Below are 19,523 nucleotides of genomic sequence, written 5' to 3' on the forward strand. Positions count from 1 at the left end.
CACAGATAAAGAGTGGGGGAAATTTTTCACAGTGGATTCAGCTAGACGGGTGTTTTTCGTGAAAGATTGGCGAGGGGGGACCAGTGATTGGAGTTCAGACGAACACCTGCCATGGAAATAACGATAAAACAAGGATAGGCTAGCAACGTCTCTTCTGTGGTAGAGAGGTTGCAGGGTAGAGAAAAGGGCATCCCCCACTAAGTCACGAAGTTTTATTTTCTTTTAAATAGGGTAATTTTGTAGAGAAATGTACTCACACAGACATTTTCACTTTATATAAATATCTCGTACGCATTCTTTCACATACACATGCATGCATACACACACGCATATATATCTGACCAACATGCTATGCAAATATGTATATAAGGATTTTCCCAGACTTTCGAGTTGTTTCTAACTATTGGTAAAAATGTTATCTTAGCTATAAAGTGTACATCGCGATCTATGGGTTACAAAATAGACGGGATATGTACAAAGAGATGCAGATACAAGATTTTTTAATGTTTTCTTGTATACATTGAATTTGGATGCGCATATGCGAGTATTTATAAGCCGTGCTCGCCGTACCTGTGCATTTGCGTATATATATATATATATATATAGTGAATAATGGAATTTGGATATCGTGTACACACACAAATTCCAGGTAAGCAGAGAACAAAGAAAATACTTGATACGCGTAGTTTGTACGGACTTTGACACACGTATTGACATCAGATAACAAAGAAAATGCCCTTTCAAGCTTGTATGCATATATTGACCTTTGATGGAACAAAGAAAGAATTTTTTAATAAAAGCAAGAGGTTTGACGAAGAGAGAGAGAGAGAGAGAGAGAGAGAGAGAGAGAGAGAGAGAGAGAGAGAGAGAGAGAGACGCACGGTCATTACATCATTAGCTCGTCAACCCCCAACCTTATCTTTCACCAGTCTTGATTGATACGTTCGACAACCACTGCTGGCAAAATAATGATCAAATAAAAACAGTTTTTTTATGGAACCGTATCTGTGTTTGATTGTCAAATAACTGAAACAAACTAGAGTGTTTATATTTATTTAGCATCTAACATGAAGTGCAACAAACATGATTATACATCCATGATCGATAATCAGATAAATCGTTACAGAGAGAGCAGATTATACAACATTATATATATATATATATATATATATATATATATATATATATATATATAGATAGATAGAGAGAGAGAGAGAGAGAGAGAGGGAGGGAGATATATATGTATGATTGCAACGTCTTGTCAGACGAGTGCCACTCCCTCAGACACTTAAAGTCCATGAGCCCAAAAAATGACTTTTTTTGTTAGTCCTACCGGTGAATCCATACACTCAAGCAGGCATGACACCGAAGACGGTCGTTAAGATCAATTATTACATGCTTCCAGCATTTCAAGCCTCCACGCGTCACAACTTTTCCATCGCCACAGGACCATTTTTATAGACAAATGACTGAAGGAGTCAGATGATGATACAGAGTCTTAGCTTTGTACGACAGCTAAGTCCCTCTCTGTCTCTCTCGGTTCAAAATGTTGAGAACAAGCAAGAGCAAGATAGCCAGCAACAAGTTAAACTGCAGACCAGCTTAATGCGGGTACTGGTCTTCCGCTATATGTTTTTTTTTAATCAGAGATTTGCTTCTCTTAGAAAGGTTCCCTTCACCACGGCTTACGGGAGCCCTCTCCACCCCAGCACACACATACATACACACAGACACACACATGGTGCTAGTTGTCCGTTGACCCCCAAAGATGGGTTCATTCGCCCTTTACATACATACATGCATACATACATATATATATATATATATATACACGCACAAATGCACACGGGAGAGAACGTCTATAAACAATCGTATATACGTATCAAAATACAATAAATATGTGTGTGTGTGTGTGTGTGTGTATAAAAAGCTAGGTTTATTTTTGGTCCCTTTAATAAAACCACACCCAATATTTTTGTTGATGAGGAGTCTTCGTTTCAAAAAACTATATGTTAAAATTATTGTCCATGACTTAATGTCTATCTCAATAAAAACATCGTTTCCGAAACGATCGTACAATTTATTGGCTTTGTTGTGTTCCTTCTTATGAAACCGATTTTTAATTATTAATTTTTAATTTTAAATTTTAATTATAAATTATACATAATCTTACTGCATATAGATTTCAAAACCCGATACTATGACCACAAAAGTACATTCAACAATAAAACACACCGTTTAAAAACAACACTAGCGAATAAATACTGGGAACTCAAAGAAAGCGGACATTCGCCGGTAGTCGAATGGAAAATAATAAGACAAGCTACCACGTGTAGGCATTTAGACGACCCATGTAAATTATGCCTTCATGAAAAATGTGCTATCCTGTACTTTAAAGAACCCCAAAATCTATTAAACTGTAGAAGAGAAATAGCAAATAACTGTGTTCACAAAATAAAATTTACTCTAGAATAGCGATGCAAAATAGTTTGGACACTATATATATATATATATATATATATATATATATATATATATATATATATAGTGTCCAAAAAGTCACTCACGTGTTTAAACTTTTTGTCATTTTACCATTAATGATTTTTTTTTCTCTATTTCGGATATTTTATAAATAATATTTAGGAAAATAATTAGGAATAAGTATAGCATTGAACAAATCTTGAAATTATTTTACCAAAGAGCTTATTGACGCATTTTCATGAATATACCAAGGGAGTTAAATCGCAATCCAGAGATTCTGCAATCCATCATGAATAATGTTTTCGAAAGAGCACAAACAGGCGAAGCTGAAAATAGGCAGCATTTAAAAGACATTATTTTTCATAAATAAAGACTGTTTGCATTTTTCATATTTATTTAAATTTCTCAGTGTCGTATTCAGAGTCTGTTAAACGAACAGAAAGATATAAAAATAAAGAATCTAATTAAGTTTAAAATCTTTCAGTGACTTTTTGAACATATATGTATATATGTATACATATATACATATATACATATATGTGTATATATATATATATATATATATATGCATATATATATGTATGTGTTTATTTTTTTACATGGGCATTACCATTTATCACGGCCGAGAGGCGACTCGAGGATAGGGGTTAAAAATTGTACAGTAGTCAATTGAACAATATAGTAATCGTTAGTAATGGAAATTCGGTAAATTTTTTTACTTAAGCGGAACGGTTCATCAAGAACTTGTTTATGTTGGACTTGGAGACATATATTGTAGTCAGCTGGAAAGCAAGCAAACATAAGACAGTTCCACAGGCGTGCAGTTCTAAGAAAGAAATTTTGCTTACGGAATCTATGCTGTGGTTTAAGTACAGATAAAGAGTGAGGGAAATTGTTGATAGGGGTTTAAACTAGACGAGTGGTTCTGGTGAAAGTTTGACGAGGGGGGGCATAAATTGGAGCTCAGACGAGCACTTTCCATGAAAATAACGATAAAGCAGAGACAGACTCCCAACATCTCTTCTGTGAGAAAGAGGTTGCAGGGAAGAGGAAAGGGCATCCACCACTGAGTTACAAAGTCTATTTTGAACTCGATGAAGGCAGGATAAGTTCTTTCTAACAGCCCCAGCCCAGATGTGGCAACAGTACTCAATCCTTGGACGTACCTGGCTCTTATATAGGTAGAGAATTGCATCAGCAATGAGATAGCTACTGGATCGATAGAAGGATCCCACCATTTTTCCAGTGGCCTTGACAACGGATTTGATGTATGTGTTCCATTTCAGATCAGGAGTAAAGGTCAAGCCTAGAAGCTTGTCAAAACATGAAGCCTCCCCAAGACGAGAGCCATTCATTTAAATTGATGCCAGATGGGGATCAGAGCGTTGATGATGTAAAGATAGGGTGTGTGAGTGCAGGTGTGTACAGATATAGATGTATGTGTGTATGTGTAGATGTATGTGTATGTATGTGTACATGGGAAAAAAGGAGACCCTAGAGAAGAATAGAAAGCATCTTAAGAGGGCTCTGACTACCCAAAAGTTGTTCTTTTATGGGCCACCATATTGTGTACATTTGTTTCGACTCACCAGTATTGGCATCTAAGGATATAAATGTTCATCAAATTATAACTTGCACAAGTCTGGACTTCATCAGCGCGGTAAAAATAACAACACCATTTACATAGATATTTCCAATGCTTGAAAGTTTCCTGTACCTCTATGTACAAGACCACCATTTTCCCATGTATGGAGTATTGTTGCTACATTTGAGCTGGTGCATCTACTACTAATCTCTCACTCTTAGACAAGGTTCAAAAGAGAGTCGCCAACCTAATAGCTCCTGCACTGTCAGCTCGGTTTCAACCTGTGTCCCATCGACGAAATGTTGCATCCCTCTGTCTGTTTTACAATTATATTAATAGTAGGTTCTCTGACGAACTACAAGCCCTTGTACCCCCTCTACTTGCTATTTGATTTCTCATTTCTCTTCACCATTTGAAGTAGTTTCGTCCGGAGGCTAGAATTTTGCACTTTTTTTTTTTTGCTTACTAACTTTAATGTGACTCAGTAGATATATATATATATATATATATATATATATATATATATATATATATATATATATATATATATTATGTAGATAACTTAATACTATTCATCTGATAAGGTATCTTTACGAGCAATGTGCGCAACAATGGTACATCGTCACGTGTTAATTTTCTCTTTGTCGCGCGCGTCAATACCAATAATTGGCATCATTATCTTCGACAATTATCCGAAATGTGTTGATCAATGAAACGTAATTAGAAACATTTGCAGCTCGTGGTCATACACGTATCATGCTAGGTCGTATTAATTCCACAATACTTAGAACATGGAGAGAAAAGAAATTTAATGAGACGAAGGAATCGATTTTTGGTTTGTTTTTCTTTGTGCGTGTTATTTGGATTCTTCGGAATACTGTTTGCATCTTGCACGATGTTTTGGCAGATATAACCTCCGACCTTCTTCACGTGTATCATGTCGAACTCGGGAATCTGCACGGAATGACTGACTGATACATGAGAGAATGGAAAAGGATGTGTTCGACACACAAGTGTTTGGAGAAGTGGAATAGCAACAAGCGTGCGCCAGACAAACTGCTGCAAAGGCAAAACATGAAATATTACATGGAACCAAGAACACTGAAACCGAATGTCTATAAGTTTTCTAATCAAATCCTACCCCCATTGCCACATCAGTAAACCCCCCGCCAAAAAAAAAAAAAAAAAAAAAAAGAACGAGACCAAATAACCAAGTAGTCAAGGAGGAAAGAAAGACCGATGAACTGATCAGACCTCAGCCGAATAAATGCAAAGAGAACTGGGACCTTGGGGAGGCTTATTACCACTCAAATCCCAGCAAAGACCAATAGCTGCTGCCAACGATAAATCAATGGCAAGCAGCTGTTGCAATAATGCAAATTTATTTGCAAATATTATCAAAAAAGGTGGAGAATACTGGAAACCTGGGAAGACTTGTTGTCACTCAGCTTCCAGGGAACACCACAAGCTGTTTTCAGGGAAATATCTCTGAAGACCTGTGTGAAAGCTCCTTGTGAGCCAATAATACTAATAGCGATAATAGTAATGATAATAATAATAAGAAGAATACCAAAGGAAAGGAATACTTTGGGGGAACAAGGAAACTCCTAGAAACTAAATCATATAGCAGTAACCTAATAAAAGGTATAGATTCATGGGCAGTATCACTAGTAAGATACTATGGACCATTCATAGGGTGGACTAAAGAAGCGAGATAGCTCGATCAGAAGACCAGTAAACTCATGACACTGCACAATGCACTACGCCCAAAGGATGATGTTAACTGACTCTACATGAAAGGGAAAGAAGGCGGGAGAGGACTAGTTTGTATAGGAGACTGCGTGAATGACACACAAAAAAAAAAAAAAACGGGAAAAACACATAAAGCAACAATAGAACTGAAACAATTGTTTCTGACACATTTCCTTAACATGTTTAGCATTACTTAATCCTGCCTGAATTCTACTAAGAAACAGTCACTTATCAATAATCACCTAAATAAAGAAAACATCAATGTCATTAATAAAAAAAAATCACTCATCTAGCTGAAACCACTATCAACAGGTCGTGCTTCAAGTCCAACGTAAACAAGTTCTTGATGAGCCGTCTCCTTTAGAAATCCAATTTTCTAAATTTCCACCACTAACGACTACTATGATATTGTCTATCATACACACATTATCCCTTATCCTCGAGTGGCCTCAGGGCCTTAAAAAGTGGTGACTCGTTGTAAAAAAAAAAATAATTAAAATAGAACTTTTCTTGTGGCTCAATTTATTTAAGCTATCAGAAAGCAATTTACGTGTTTTCCATTAAATATTAGACTATTTATTTTTTTAAGTTAATTTTTCTTTCATTAGTTTTAATATGAATAATTGAAATAAAATATTTTTCATATGGGCATATTTTAAGATGGCGAATGTTTTCTTTTGGTTACACAAGAACTACATTTTCAGAAACCCCACAAAACATAATGACTTTTTTTTTTACAAATCCAATATTTTAAGTTTTCTTTATTTTTTTTATTTTCAAATTGCTCACACACTATATCAAATATAGAATCTTTAATAAATCCAATATTTGAAGCTAGTAAATAAATCTCAGTTGCCAATAACACATTTTAACAAACTGTTTCTGTCACATATTGACTCACTGAAACATTTCCAGCGCAATTAGTTACGCTTATAATTAAAAAAAAAAATACTAATTCCGGTCTGGAAGATTAGTAAGAATGAAGTAATTTGTCAATCACCCCAAAATAAGACTAGTAAGAATGAAGTAATTTGTCAATCACCCCAAAATAAAACTAGGTTTATAGCATTAATAAAAATCGCTTCAAAATTGTTCGATCTCGATTCATTTCATCTATCAGCTATCCAATTACATGTTTTGCATTAAATATTAGACTATTTATTTCTTTCAAATGTTTTTTCTTATATTACATTTAAACTAAGCTGTATCAACTCTGTGTTTCCCTTGGGTCCTCTGGCTTCGCGGGGAAGAGTGACTGCTACATGGGCAACAACTATCCTTCAATATCACCCTGCTCATGCTATGTAGCTCCACTACAACAACAACAATATGTAAACATAAACAGTTTTTTTAACGAAGATATTTTTTATTTTTCATTCACATAAGAGTTTGATTTTCAAACACCTCACGAATCATAATGACTTCTTTTACAAAGCCAATATTTTAGTTCTCCGTTACAGATCGGTCACAAATCACAGATAATATTTAAAATCGTTAATAAATCGACATTATTAATTATATCGCCTACAGATTCTATTGTCAATAATAAAACTCAAACAATTGTTTCCGTCACATGTATTGATTTCCTGAAACATTTCCCTCGGAGTCAATAACACAACTAACTTGTTTTGCATTATTTATCCTGGTCTGATAGACTAGTAAGATAGGAGACATTTGCTAATAATCACCTAAAAATAAAAATCACCATTAATGCCATTAATAAAAAAAAAACTTTCTTAATTGCTCGATCTATTTCAACGATCAGAGAGAAAATTGCATATTATTTCATTAAATATGAGACTGTTACTCTCTTTTAGATTGATTTTTGTTATTACGTTTTTATTCTTTTCTGAAAACGGCGAGCTTCCTTTTTCCTCAAATAAGAACATGGTGGAGTTTTCTTCAACAAATTGACCGGACACGTAGTGTAGGCATATCAAAATAATGTTTATTTGAATATAAATAATGATAAAATTACTTTTTCTTATTGAGCCTCATTATAAACCTCGTTAGATTCATTTGGTTTTAAATTTTGAATATTCTAAACCTGAAGATTCGCAATTTTGTGGATTAATAAATTTATATAAATAGTAAATTATATATATATATATATATATATATATATATATATATATATATATATATATATATACACGTATACAGTATATATACGTGTGTATGTGTGTATATATACGTATATATATTTACGTGTATATATATATACTTATGTGTATATATATATATTTTTATGTAAATACAGTCATATCTTGCTACGATGTGCAGACCGTTTCAATCATGCTAGATATCATCAGGCAAGAAAAATTAAGGTACAAAAATTTAAAAGGTTCCAGACCTTTTCGAATTTTGAGGAGAGAAAAATTGCCATCACTGGCAATGGTAAAGATTGAAGTTCTTATGGGTTTAAAATGATTCCGAGAACCTAGTTTCTGTTAGAAGAAGGGGGAAGGGTTTATATATATATATGACACCGAAAATACCCTTTCAACTCTGTTCCTCTGTCCTTCTTAAACCCTTCCCCCTTCTTCTAACAGAAACTAGGTTCTTGGAATCATTTTAAACCCATAAGAACTTCAATCTTTACCATTGCCAGTGATGGCAATTTTTCTCTCCTCAAAATTCGAAAAGGTCTGGAACCTTTTAAATTTTTGTACCTTAATTTTTCTTGCCTGATGATATCTAGCATGATTGAAACGGTCTGCACATCGTAGCAAGATATGACTGTATTTACATAAATATATATATATATATATATATATATATATATATATATATATATATATAAGTAAATTCTTGGTACAGCAAAATGGAAGGAGAAATTTCAGAGGAAACATAATTTAATTTAAATCAAAAAGATCAAAGAAACAAAAAAAACAAAAAAAACGGGCAGGTGGAATTATTAAAATTTCCTTAAGGCCTTAACGTCTGACCCTCTAAGAGGAAACGTCAGAATGATAAATTAAAAACTAAGAAAACGAATGAGGAAAGAGGGAAATTGGTTTCAGTTGGAAAACCAGTGAGAGAAAAAAAAAAAAAAACATATATATATATATATATATATATATATATATAATTCTCACTGTTCAGGTGGTTTTAAATCATTAAATCACAGACGGTAAGGCCTTAAGGAAATTTTAACAATTCCACCTGCCCGTTTTTTTATTTGTTTCTTTTATCTTTTTGATTTAAATTAGATTATGTTTCCTCTGATATATATATATATATATATATATATATATATATATATATATATATATATATATATATATATATATTAAAATGGGAATTTGAAAACTTTGAAGTGTCGAATATAATGATAAAATCAGTTTTATCTACTCATTGTTTTTGTAAGTCCAATATTTCGCTAATACATAGCCTCATCAGGGTCTAAAGTGCGGTTCGTGAATTTTTTTTTTCTTTTTCTTCATTTTGGTGTTATGGCGAAGAAAAGAGAATTTACGTGTTGTCCCGGTGATTTCAATGTATAATGCTTCAGTTTCGGGCGAGATTTAAAGTAAAAGATGGTCGTACACTTTTTGAAGACACTTATTTTTAAAGTAAAATTAAAATGGGAATTTGAAAACTTTGACGTGTCGAATTTGATGATGAAATCATTTTTATTTACAAAAAAAATCAGTAAATTAAAATGATTTTATCATTATATTCGACACTTCAAAGTTTTTAAATTCCCATTTTAATTTTAATTTAAAAATATGTGTCTTCAAAAAGTGTACGACCATCTTTTACTTTATATATATATACATATATATATATATATATATATATATATATATATATATATATATATATATATATATATACATATATATATGACTTGTCTGTCTGTGTGAGGAAAGGTCCCTAGAAAAAAAAATATATATATGACTTGTCTGTCTGTCTGTGTGAGGAAAGGTCCCTAGAATATATATATATATATATATATATATATATAATATTCATTTGCGGAAGGTAAATCATCCCCACTAAAATTTGGTAGTATGAATTTCTGAATAAAAATTGGATTTGTTTAAATGTATATCAAACAAAATAATAATTTGATTCTTTCTTTTTGATTCTCGCACGCTCTCTCCTCTCTCTCTCTCTCTCTCTCTATATATATATATATATATATATATATATATATAGTCTTTGAAGTTTTTAACCTTTAAAACTACACAAAAAAATATTTTTTATCCTTCGTTAGAAAACCTTCTAGTCAATAAGTCATTTAATCACCTGCAATCACTGCATCAACTCGCTCTCGAATTTACTATAGTACTAATAATTTATTTTTCAAGGGATCATCAGTTGTTTACCATGAAAACCAATCAAAACAATAGATATACATTTTTTCCTGGATTCTTTTGTCTAATATTCAGGCATCTCAGAAATTATAATGACTTTTTTTTACAAACGAAATATTTTAGTTTTCTCTTCATTTTTTTTATTTCCAAATTATTTGCAAATCACAAATAACATCGAGAATCGTTTAATAAGTCTAATATTTGATGCGCATGCGTACATCAATCACAGATCGAGAGAAACATTTCAGTTGCTAATGAAATAGTTCAAACAACTTTTTCTGTAGCATATATTTATTTATTGACACATTTCCATTTCATTGTCAGGAAAGCCTATAATTTTTTTTTTAGCATACGCAAAGGTTTTTCCTTGAAGATTAGTAAGAATGAAGTCATTTGTCAATAATCACACACACGTACAAATCAGCGCATGTCATTAATAAAATACTTTTATAATTGCTCGATTTGTTTCAGCTATCAGATAGCTAATTACTTGTTTTGCATTAAATATTAGACCATTTATTTCTTTTAAATTAATTTTCCTTCATTGAATTTAAATATAAATAATTAAATAAAACATTTTTGTGCTGGTGTTTTATTTCAAGATGATGAAATTTCTTTTTTAATCCAATCTGAAATTATGGTAAAAAAAATTCTTGGGTACATTTCAAGTCCTCATATTTGTTTTACTATGAGTCGTAGTAAGATGAAAGTGGTTCCATTTTGAAGCTAAACGCATTGTCTTTTTTTGGGTTTTTTTTTTTGTAAGGCTATTGATTTTTTTAAAATTTCTTTGCAGATCAAGTAATGGCGTTCACTCAACCAGAAAAAGCATTTTTTGTGCTTGAATTTTCAAAAACTGAATCATGGACACTTGTTCAGCGTGCATTCCACAAAAAAATTGGAAAAACAGCCGCCAGAAAGGAAGTGAGATGGCATGGTAAATTCATGGCGAATAGGTGTTTATGCCCAGCGACGCCCATGAACTTCAGACGATGTGGTTGAACAAGTTTGAGTTGCCTTCCAGTGGAGCCCCCCCCGCCTTAAATCGATCAGAAGAGCCAGCAGTGGTGCTCACACTGAACATCTTTGAGCATTCCATGAAAAACTTGACACTACAAGCTTTCCGAATATACCAGATGCGTTTTTATATCCTTAATACTGCTCGAGATATTCAATGTCAAAATGTGTCCAAGACTTTTAGAACAACCTCATATTCTTCTGTTTTCTTTTTATTCTAAATTTTGTAGCTGCGTCACAAATCATAATGACGATTTTTTTTTTTACAAATGAAATATTCTAGTTTTTTTCCTTTAATCCTTTTTTTTACTTTCAAATTGTTCACAAACAATATAGAGAATCGTTTAATAATCCCATATTTGAAGCCGATAATTATATCAACCACAGATTGAGAGAAATATTTCAGTTGCTAATGAAACGTTTTGAACAACTGTTCCTGTCATACATATTGATTTATTAAAACATTTTCACGCTCATTGTCAGGGAAGCCTGTAATTCTTTTTACCGTACACAAAGATGCTGGCATTACTTAAACGCTAAAGAGAAAAACGGAAAGTTATTATCAATCTGCCTCTAATTGGCCTTTCCTCTGACAACGTCGGCTAAAATCGATAATCATCGTCAACATATGGAAACTAATGTAGCATCGACACATTCAATAGAGTGGTTACCAAACCATTTTATGGAAAAATGGTGGGATCCTTCTACGGCTCCATTAGATATCTCACTGCTGATGCAATTCTCTACCTATATAAAAGCCAGGTACGTCCAAGGATGGAGTACTGCTGCCACATCTGGGCTGGAGCTGCTAGAAAGACCTTATCCTGCCTTGACAGAGTTTAAAATAGACTTCGTAACCTAGTGGGGGCTGCTCTTTTCTCTCCCCTGCAACCTCTTTTCCACAGAAGAGATGCTGCGAGTCTATCTCTGCTTTATCGTTATTTTCATGGCAAGTGTAACCACTTATCAAGGCCCGGAGGCCACTCGAGGATAAGGATAATTGAGTGTATAGTAGTCAATGGGATAATATCGTATTAATCGTTAGGAGTGGAAGTTTGGTAAATTGGATTACTTAAGGAGACGGTTCATCAGGAATTTGTTTATGTTGGACTTGAAGACAGCCAAATTGTAGTCAGCTGGAAAACAGTTAAACGGAAAATAGTTCCACAGGCGTGCAGTTCTAAGAAAGAAACTTTGTTCATGGAATCAACGTTTAGGTTTAGGCACAGAAAATGAGTGGGGGAAACTATTGACAGTGGTTTCAGCTATACGAGTGTTTTTCGTGAAAGTTTGGCGAGGGGGAGGGAATATAGTTTGGAGCTCAGATAAGCACTTGCCATGAAAAGAATGATAAAGTAGAGATAGGCTCACACAGTCTCTTCTGTGAGAGAGAGGTCGCAGGATAGAGAAAAGCCCCCCCCCACACTAGGCTACGAAGTCTGTTTTGAACTCTATCAAGGCAGGATAAGTCCTTTCTAGCAGCTCCCGCCCAGATGTGGCAACAGTATTCCATCTGTGGACGTACCTGGCTCTTATATAGGTAGAGAATTGCATCATGTTTTAAACATACGCAACAGCTTATATCTTTTATATATAAATGAAAGTGCGTTTTCCCCTACTTAATTGACCGGTATAGCTTCATAAATTTAATTGATAGAATCGTGCATGTTTACTATTGCATGTTTTGCAATTGGATGTGCATACAGGTGTGAGGAATTATTTTTTAAAATTTTATTTACCCAAAATAGACAAACCTCATTTTTAGTTTTAGATATTATGCCATATTAGACACATTTACGTATGGGACCCAACACGTTGTATGCAGTTTATATCGCAAAGGAGACCAAGACAAATAATAACTCGAATTTTAACTCCTCTTTTTTTTCATAACAAGGACCTTTATATCCTTGACCTGCTGCCATGCATGACTTCTTATTGCAACTCTGACGTCACCCATCTCTCTAACGTGATCGTCCTCTCTAATGTGATCTCTCACCTTTTTGGTACGTTGCAGGAAGAAACAAATAAAAAAGAAAATAAATAATTGAACTCTGAATTTTTTTTAGAGTGCAAAGGAAATGCATTTATTCACGGTTCTTCCAAAAGAACGAATTTCATTATCTTGCAAAAGTTCTATTTGCACACACATGTGCTTTTTAAAAGTCTTTCTCCTCGCCACCTTGCACCGGAGAGCAGCAAGTGTTTCCTTGCCCTCGATTTTACACGTCCATCTTGCCGAGCACACAACTTGCTTCTGTTATCAACCCAGAGGTGTATTTTTTTCTCTTTTCTTGTGATGCAAGCTTGTGCCCACTTGCTAATTTGCATACGTGCTTTAATGGCTGCTGCTAATATTTTCTGTAACCAGCTGTCCTTTGGCTGCTACTGATTTTCTCACACGTGCCCATGCGAACTCTGTTACATTTTTATTTTTTTATTTTTTCTTAGCATCGTGTCAGTTCGATTATGGCTCAGTTTTGCATATAGCCATCATACAATTATACATGTATTGAATGTTTCTGTTGAATTCATGAATCTGTATAGAATTTCAATGCACCATAACAGGTAAATTACTAAGCAAAATTCAGTTCTATGCAACAATCTTCTGGAGGTTGAAGGTTCAGTCCTCAGTATACTAAAAATACAGTTAAAAATGTAAATCCATCTCAACAAGGCGTGAAGCCACTTTATGTAAGCAGCTAAAAAAAAAACATTTAAAAAAAACAATACCCAACGATAAGAGTTATATGGGTAGATTCCAACCCAGAAAACAGCAATTCTTCCCCTTTTGTCAGAAACATCGTTCGTGGAATATGTGGTTTAAAAGACAAAATAAAGGATTTGTAAGAACTTAAGTGCTGACAGTAAACCTAATGTCAACTTTCTACTTTCATTTGGATTTCCACTGGTTCATGGCTGACGGAACAAGAGCATGCTACTCCTGTTGTAGAAATGCTTCAGCCTGCTTTTGAACAATCTTGCATGAATCAAGCATCAGTTTTTGAGTGACATAAAAAATTCAAGGAAGGCAGGGAGTCTGTGAAGAATGATGAGAGGTGTGGGAGGAGTAATGGAGTCATAAAAATAGAGTTGATTGGCCAAATAAAGAATTTCATGCATAAGAACTGTCATGTGTCTATAGAGACAATAAGTATACAGTCTGATGTCAGTGTGGGAACTGTACACACAATTATTTGTGAGGAACTAAAGATGTGGAAGATTTGCCCCAAGGGTGCGCCATCCTTGTCACAGACTATTTAACCAAGATGGACATCAAGACGGTTCCTCACCCTCCCTATAGTCCGGACCTTGCTCCCTGTGACTTTTGGTTATTCCCTAAGCTCAAGGAAAACCATAGAAGCTGTCGTTATGAGACAATTGAGGAGATGAAAAAGACTGTAACAAGAGTCATTGACGTACTCACACAAGAGGACCTCCATGAGGCTTTCCAGAGGCTGTTGGAACGGCTTTGTAGCCGGAGGAGATTACTTCAATGGGGATTAAAGTTTCATATGTGTACTATCAATGAAAGTGCTCATATGAAAAATGTCTGGAAACTTGTTGAAGGCATATCGTACATCTGAAGAAGGGTGAAGGATACATTGGCCGAAACTTTGTAAAAATAATACTCCAGATGAGAATTGTAGTTGGAAATGATATAAATGATATAAAAATGAGCACGAGAATGGTGTTAGTTGGCAACCACCCTAATACCATAATTGAACCCATTCATTTCAAATGATATCAATAAAAACTGTTTGCTCTACAGCACAGCGCAAACAATGCACTAAGAAAGTTACAAAATAAAGATGTAAATTCTTGCATGCAAACAACCAACTAATTCCGACAAATAAATCTATTTGCCTAAATGATGTACGGTCGTTGTTGCTCATCAGCCCCACGATAGCAATTTAATTCGATCCGTTCTCGGGGTTCAAGTTCCCCCAAATCAATTTTCATCTTCAGACTTGGAAAATATTCAAATGCTGAAAATCTAAGAAATATAAATTACTAGCAGGGAAACCAGACGTTTCCCGGGATTGAATGATGATCAACATATGTTTCAACAAACACATTTTTATTGTCATCGAAATCAGTGAAATCGTCCAAATTTTCAATCAAATCGATTGATTGCCTGCTCTAGTTGGGGACCCACCACGGTGCACTGGGAGGAAGCTTCACATGCCTCCCTGTAGAGATTTCGTCCAAAATACATTGTAGTCTACATTGCACTGTAGAGAACCTACTTTTGATTTTATAAAATAAAAAAAAAAATACCCAAAGAAATCTGAGGTTATAAAAGTTGTGAGAATATCACCGAAGATGAGAACAATAATAATCCAAATAATACGAATTTTTAATCCTGATCTTATAAACTCAGAAACACCATGTCCAAATCTTTTTGTTTGAGTTGATTTGCTTCTATCATATTTTATTTTTTACTGGTGTGGGGGCATTCAGTTTTGCCCGGGCGTAAAATACGGTATTTAAATTTGTCCACATTTTGTATATATTATTATAGTCATGATTTCAAAAGAAAAATAGTATTTAGGTTCCCTCAGCTAGAATCGAAACCAAAACATTCAAAGCTGGTGATGTTACCGCTGTACCAGCATGACACGCATATGAACCGATTAAAAATTAAAAATAAACTAAGATGAATGCACAAAATGCGTTACAATTTTTTTTCAATTTAACCCATTTTTGACCCCTTAAAAACAATTTTAACCCATTTTTGACCTCTTAAAAACAATTTTAACCCATTTTTGACCCCTTAAACTCAATTTTAACCCATTTTTGACCCCTTAAACACAATTTTAACCGGTTTAAGACCCATAAAAGAACGTTTTGGTAGAGATAGAGTTTGAAAATATGGAGACAGACAGACAGACCGACATATAGCCGTTTATATATTAGATTTTCTTCTGAATTTTTGAGACGAGGATTGGCAATTTGTATTATTTGGATTGCCATTCTCATCTTGAGTGCCATTTTGAGAACGTTTCGGCCAATATAACCTCTAACATTATTCAGTTATTTTTTTTTAAATTTTTTTTTTGTACACAGGAATCACCACATTTTCAAGGCCAAGAGGCCACTCGAGGATAAGGGTTAAAGAGGGTACAGTAGAAATTGGACAATATAGTAATCATTAGTAATGAAAATTCGGTAAATTTGATAACTTATATGGAACGGCTCATCAAGAACTTGCTTACCTTAGACTTGAACACAACCATATTGTAGTCAGCCGGAAAGCAGGAAAACGGAAGACAATTCCACAGGCGTGTAGTTCTAAGAAAGAAACTTTGTTCATGGAATCTACGTTTAGGTTTAGGCACAAATAAAGAGTGGGGGGAATTATTGATAATGTTTTCAGCTAGACGAGTGTTTCTTGTGAAAGTTTGGCAAGGGGGGGGCCATAGACTGAAGCTCAGTCGAACACTTTCCATGAAAATAATGATAAAGGAGAGACAAACTCGCAACATCTCTTCTGTGAGATAGAGGTTGCAGGGAAGAGAAAAGGACATCTCCTACGAGGCTACGAAGTCTATTTTGAACTCTATCAAGGCAGGACAAGTCCTTTCTAGCATAAAATTATAATAATAATTATAAAATAAAACACATTCAATCATTTTAAAACTTTATTTTTCATTATTTCTTTTTTTTTATTTGTTAAAGAATGTGGTTCGTATCAATCGCCATATACCGGTGCCGACCCAACGTGTCCCTCCCCGCGAGAACAGGCTTCGAGGCCATTTGCACAACTAAACGGCAAATCTGCCAACATTTTTAAGTAAAACTTCTTTCCGTGGATTCAAACGTTTCAATTTGCGAGATCAGAGGTACGCTGTTGTACAAATCATGCTCTCTACCAATCCAAGTTATGACAACAGGACTATTGCCAGCACCCTCAAAATACAAATTTGGATGGTTCAATGCTTGAGGGCAGCTCAATGCATTGGACGACCCACGGTTATAGTCTTTGGTGTGGTTTCAAGTGAGGGCCACATCATGCCACCTAACATCTTCGAAGTTGGCTTGAAAGTCAACATCAAAGTGTACCTAGATATGTTGAAGAGTGTGGTGATTCCCTGGTGAAATCAGGTGGCTCCTAGCAAACCTTGGGTGTGGCAACAGAACTCGGTGCTGAACCAAAAGTTCAAAGAGACCCAGGCTTGACTTCAGAAGGAGTGCTACAACTTGTACCCTTCTCCGACCTGAACCTACTGGACTACTATGTTTGTTCATGCATCGAGAACATCACCAACATGACCTCCTACAACACGAAGGCCAGCCTAATCGCCACCATACACCACGTATTTGGCAAGCTCCTGCTGGCGCTTGTGGAAAAGGCATGTTCCCAGTTCCAGACTTGTATCAAGATGGTGATTGAGGCTGAAGGCAGCCACATTGAAATGTCAGCTCTACTACATAATCAAGTTATCTGAATTGAATTTTTCAGTAAAAGTTTTAAAATAAAGCTGTAGTCTTGTTTTCTTTAGGTCGACCAATTTATCGTTCCACCTTTATATATATATATATATATATATATATATATATATATATATATATATATATATATATATATAGTGAAAAACTTTGTTGAAATTCAAAGACTTACATTTTTTCTTTTTTGTAACTTTTGTTAATTTCATCCTGGATTTCTTCATTACAGCCGTTTCGTTAATGGGATGGCAATTTTATGATTTGGGATGCTATGAATTTTTTGTATTTTGTGGAATATGTCTTCAGAGTTTTTTTTTTCTGTGCTGGACTAAAACAAGGTTTAATAATTTAATAGAAAAATGTGATCTTCTAATTAGGGACCATATGTCCTAGGCTCTGGACACCGACATTAGCGCTATCCATACATGCATGCAAAATAATTTTTAAAAATGTAATTTCAAAAATATGCTATGCATAAATATAAACAGCATAATTCTCGTTTTCGTTTACCTGAAATCCAGGTTGATGTCTTTGAATTTGGTAAACGTCCTCAATCCAAAGTTTCCATAAAAACAAGATGGTATCGCAACTTTCAAAAAAAAAAAAAAAAAAAAAAACTTACCTGAAAAAAAAAAAAGAAAAAGAAAATTTAGATTATTGGGAAAAAAATTTTTTTTGATAGCATAAATAGGTAATTTTCCAGAATAGCTAAAAAAAGGGGGGGGGTTAAACAATAAATAAATACACAACAAATAAATGTTACCAAAGGCAAGATATGTTATACACTTCTACTTACCTGAATAAATTGTTTTGTGCTTTAACTTATTTTAAAATGTTTTATTTTTTAATAGATATAGAGAAAAACCTGTTGATTTAGAGCGAAAAAAAAATGTTGGTCTCGCTAGGGGTATAGTTGAGCCTCAATAATCGTTCGAAAATCGAAATTAAACAAAAAACGCATGCAAAAAAAAAAAGAAAAAATGTAACCAGTTGTGGGAAAATGTAATTTTCTACCAATATTTATTTGTTGTATATTTATTTCCCCCCCCCCATTTATTTTGTTAACTATTCTGCAAAATAACACGTTTTATTTTTAAAAATAATAAAAACAACATAAAAGATAATAGTCAAATGTCTATCTCCCCCACTCTCTCTCTCTCATATATATATATATATATATATATATATATATATATATATATATATATATATATATATATATATATATATATATATAAAGATTGACAACAAGGTTCTTGCGGGATATTTAATTTTGATTTCAAATTATGTATTTTCAAATAAGTTTTCCTTATAATATCTTTACTTTATATATCATTTTAAAGAGTGTTTACTGTTTGTCGCATTATCTAATCGTTTAAATTACGATCGTTTTCAAACAATTATTTCTTCTTTTCAGAACGTTGAATTGTCACGACCCGGTTAATTGATGACCGAATAGATTGGCAGTCTGATCGCGACATAAGAATTTATTTTATTTTGTATCCAACATCTCATAATTATCTTCGGTTAATGGTCGGATGTCGGATTAACCAGCGAAACATCAATAAGGAGAACGGAACAACAGAGCAAAAATGCCGAAACGAACACTCAATAACAGTTTAGAATTCAAGAAAGATTTTTATATACAAAGGAAGAAGAAAAAGTTCCGATACAAAGAACGAGTGAGACAGACGTATTTTTGGGGGGTCTTTGCCAGATGTATGTGACATGCAAAATACAGTACAATATGTATAAAAGCTTGTGGAAAGGAAAAGGTATTGGCATGAAATAGGCCAAACTTATCTGTTTTTATCCGTTAGGGTAAACACGGATTAAAAGTTCGCAAACACAATATCCAAGAAAAAAGTTGAGATGGCGAAAGTTTGTCTCTTCCTCGAATCTTAGTCCCAAAGAAGAAT

Source organism: Euprymna scolopes, chromosome 35 (genome assembly GCF_053919585.1).
Source record: "Euprymna scolopes isolate OS-2025 chromosome 35, ASM5391958v1, whole genome shotgun sequence".
NCBI classification, from domain to species: Eukaryota; Metazoa; Mollusca; class Cephalopoda; order Sepiida; family Sepiolidae; genus Euprymna; species Euprymna scolopes.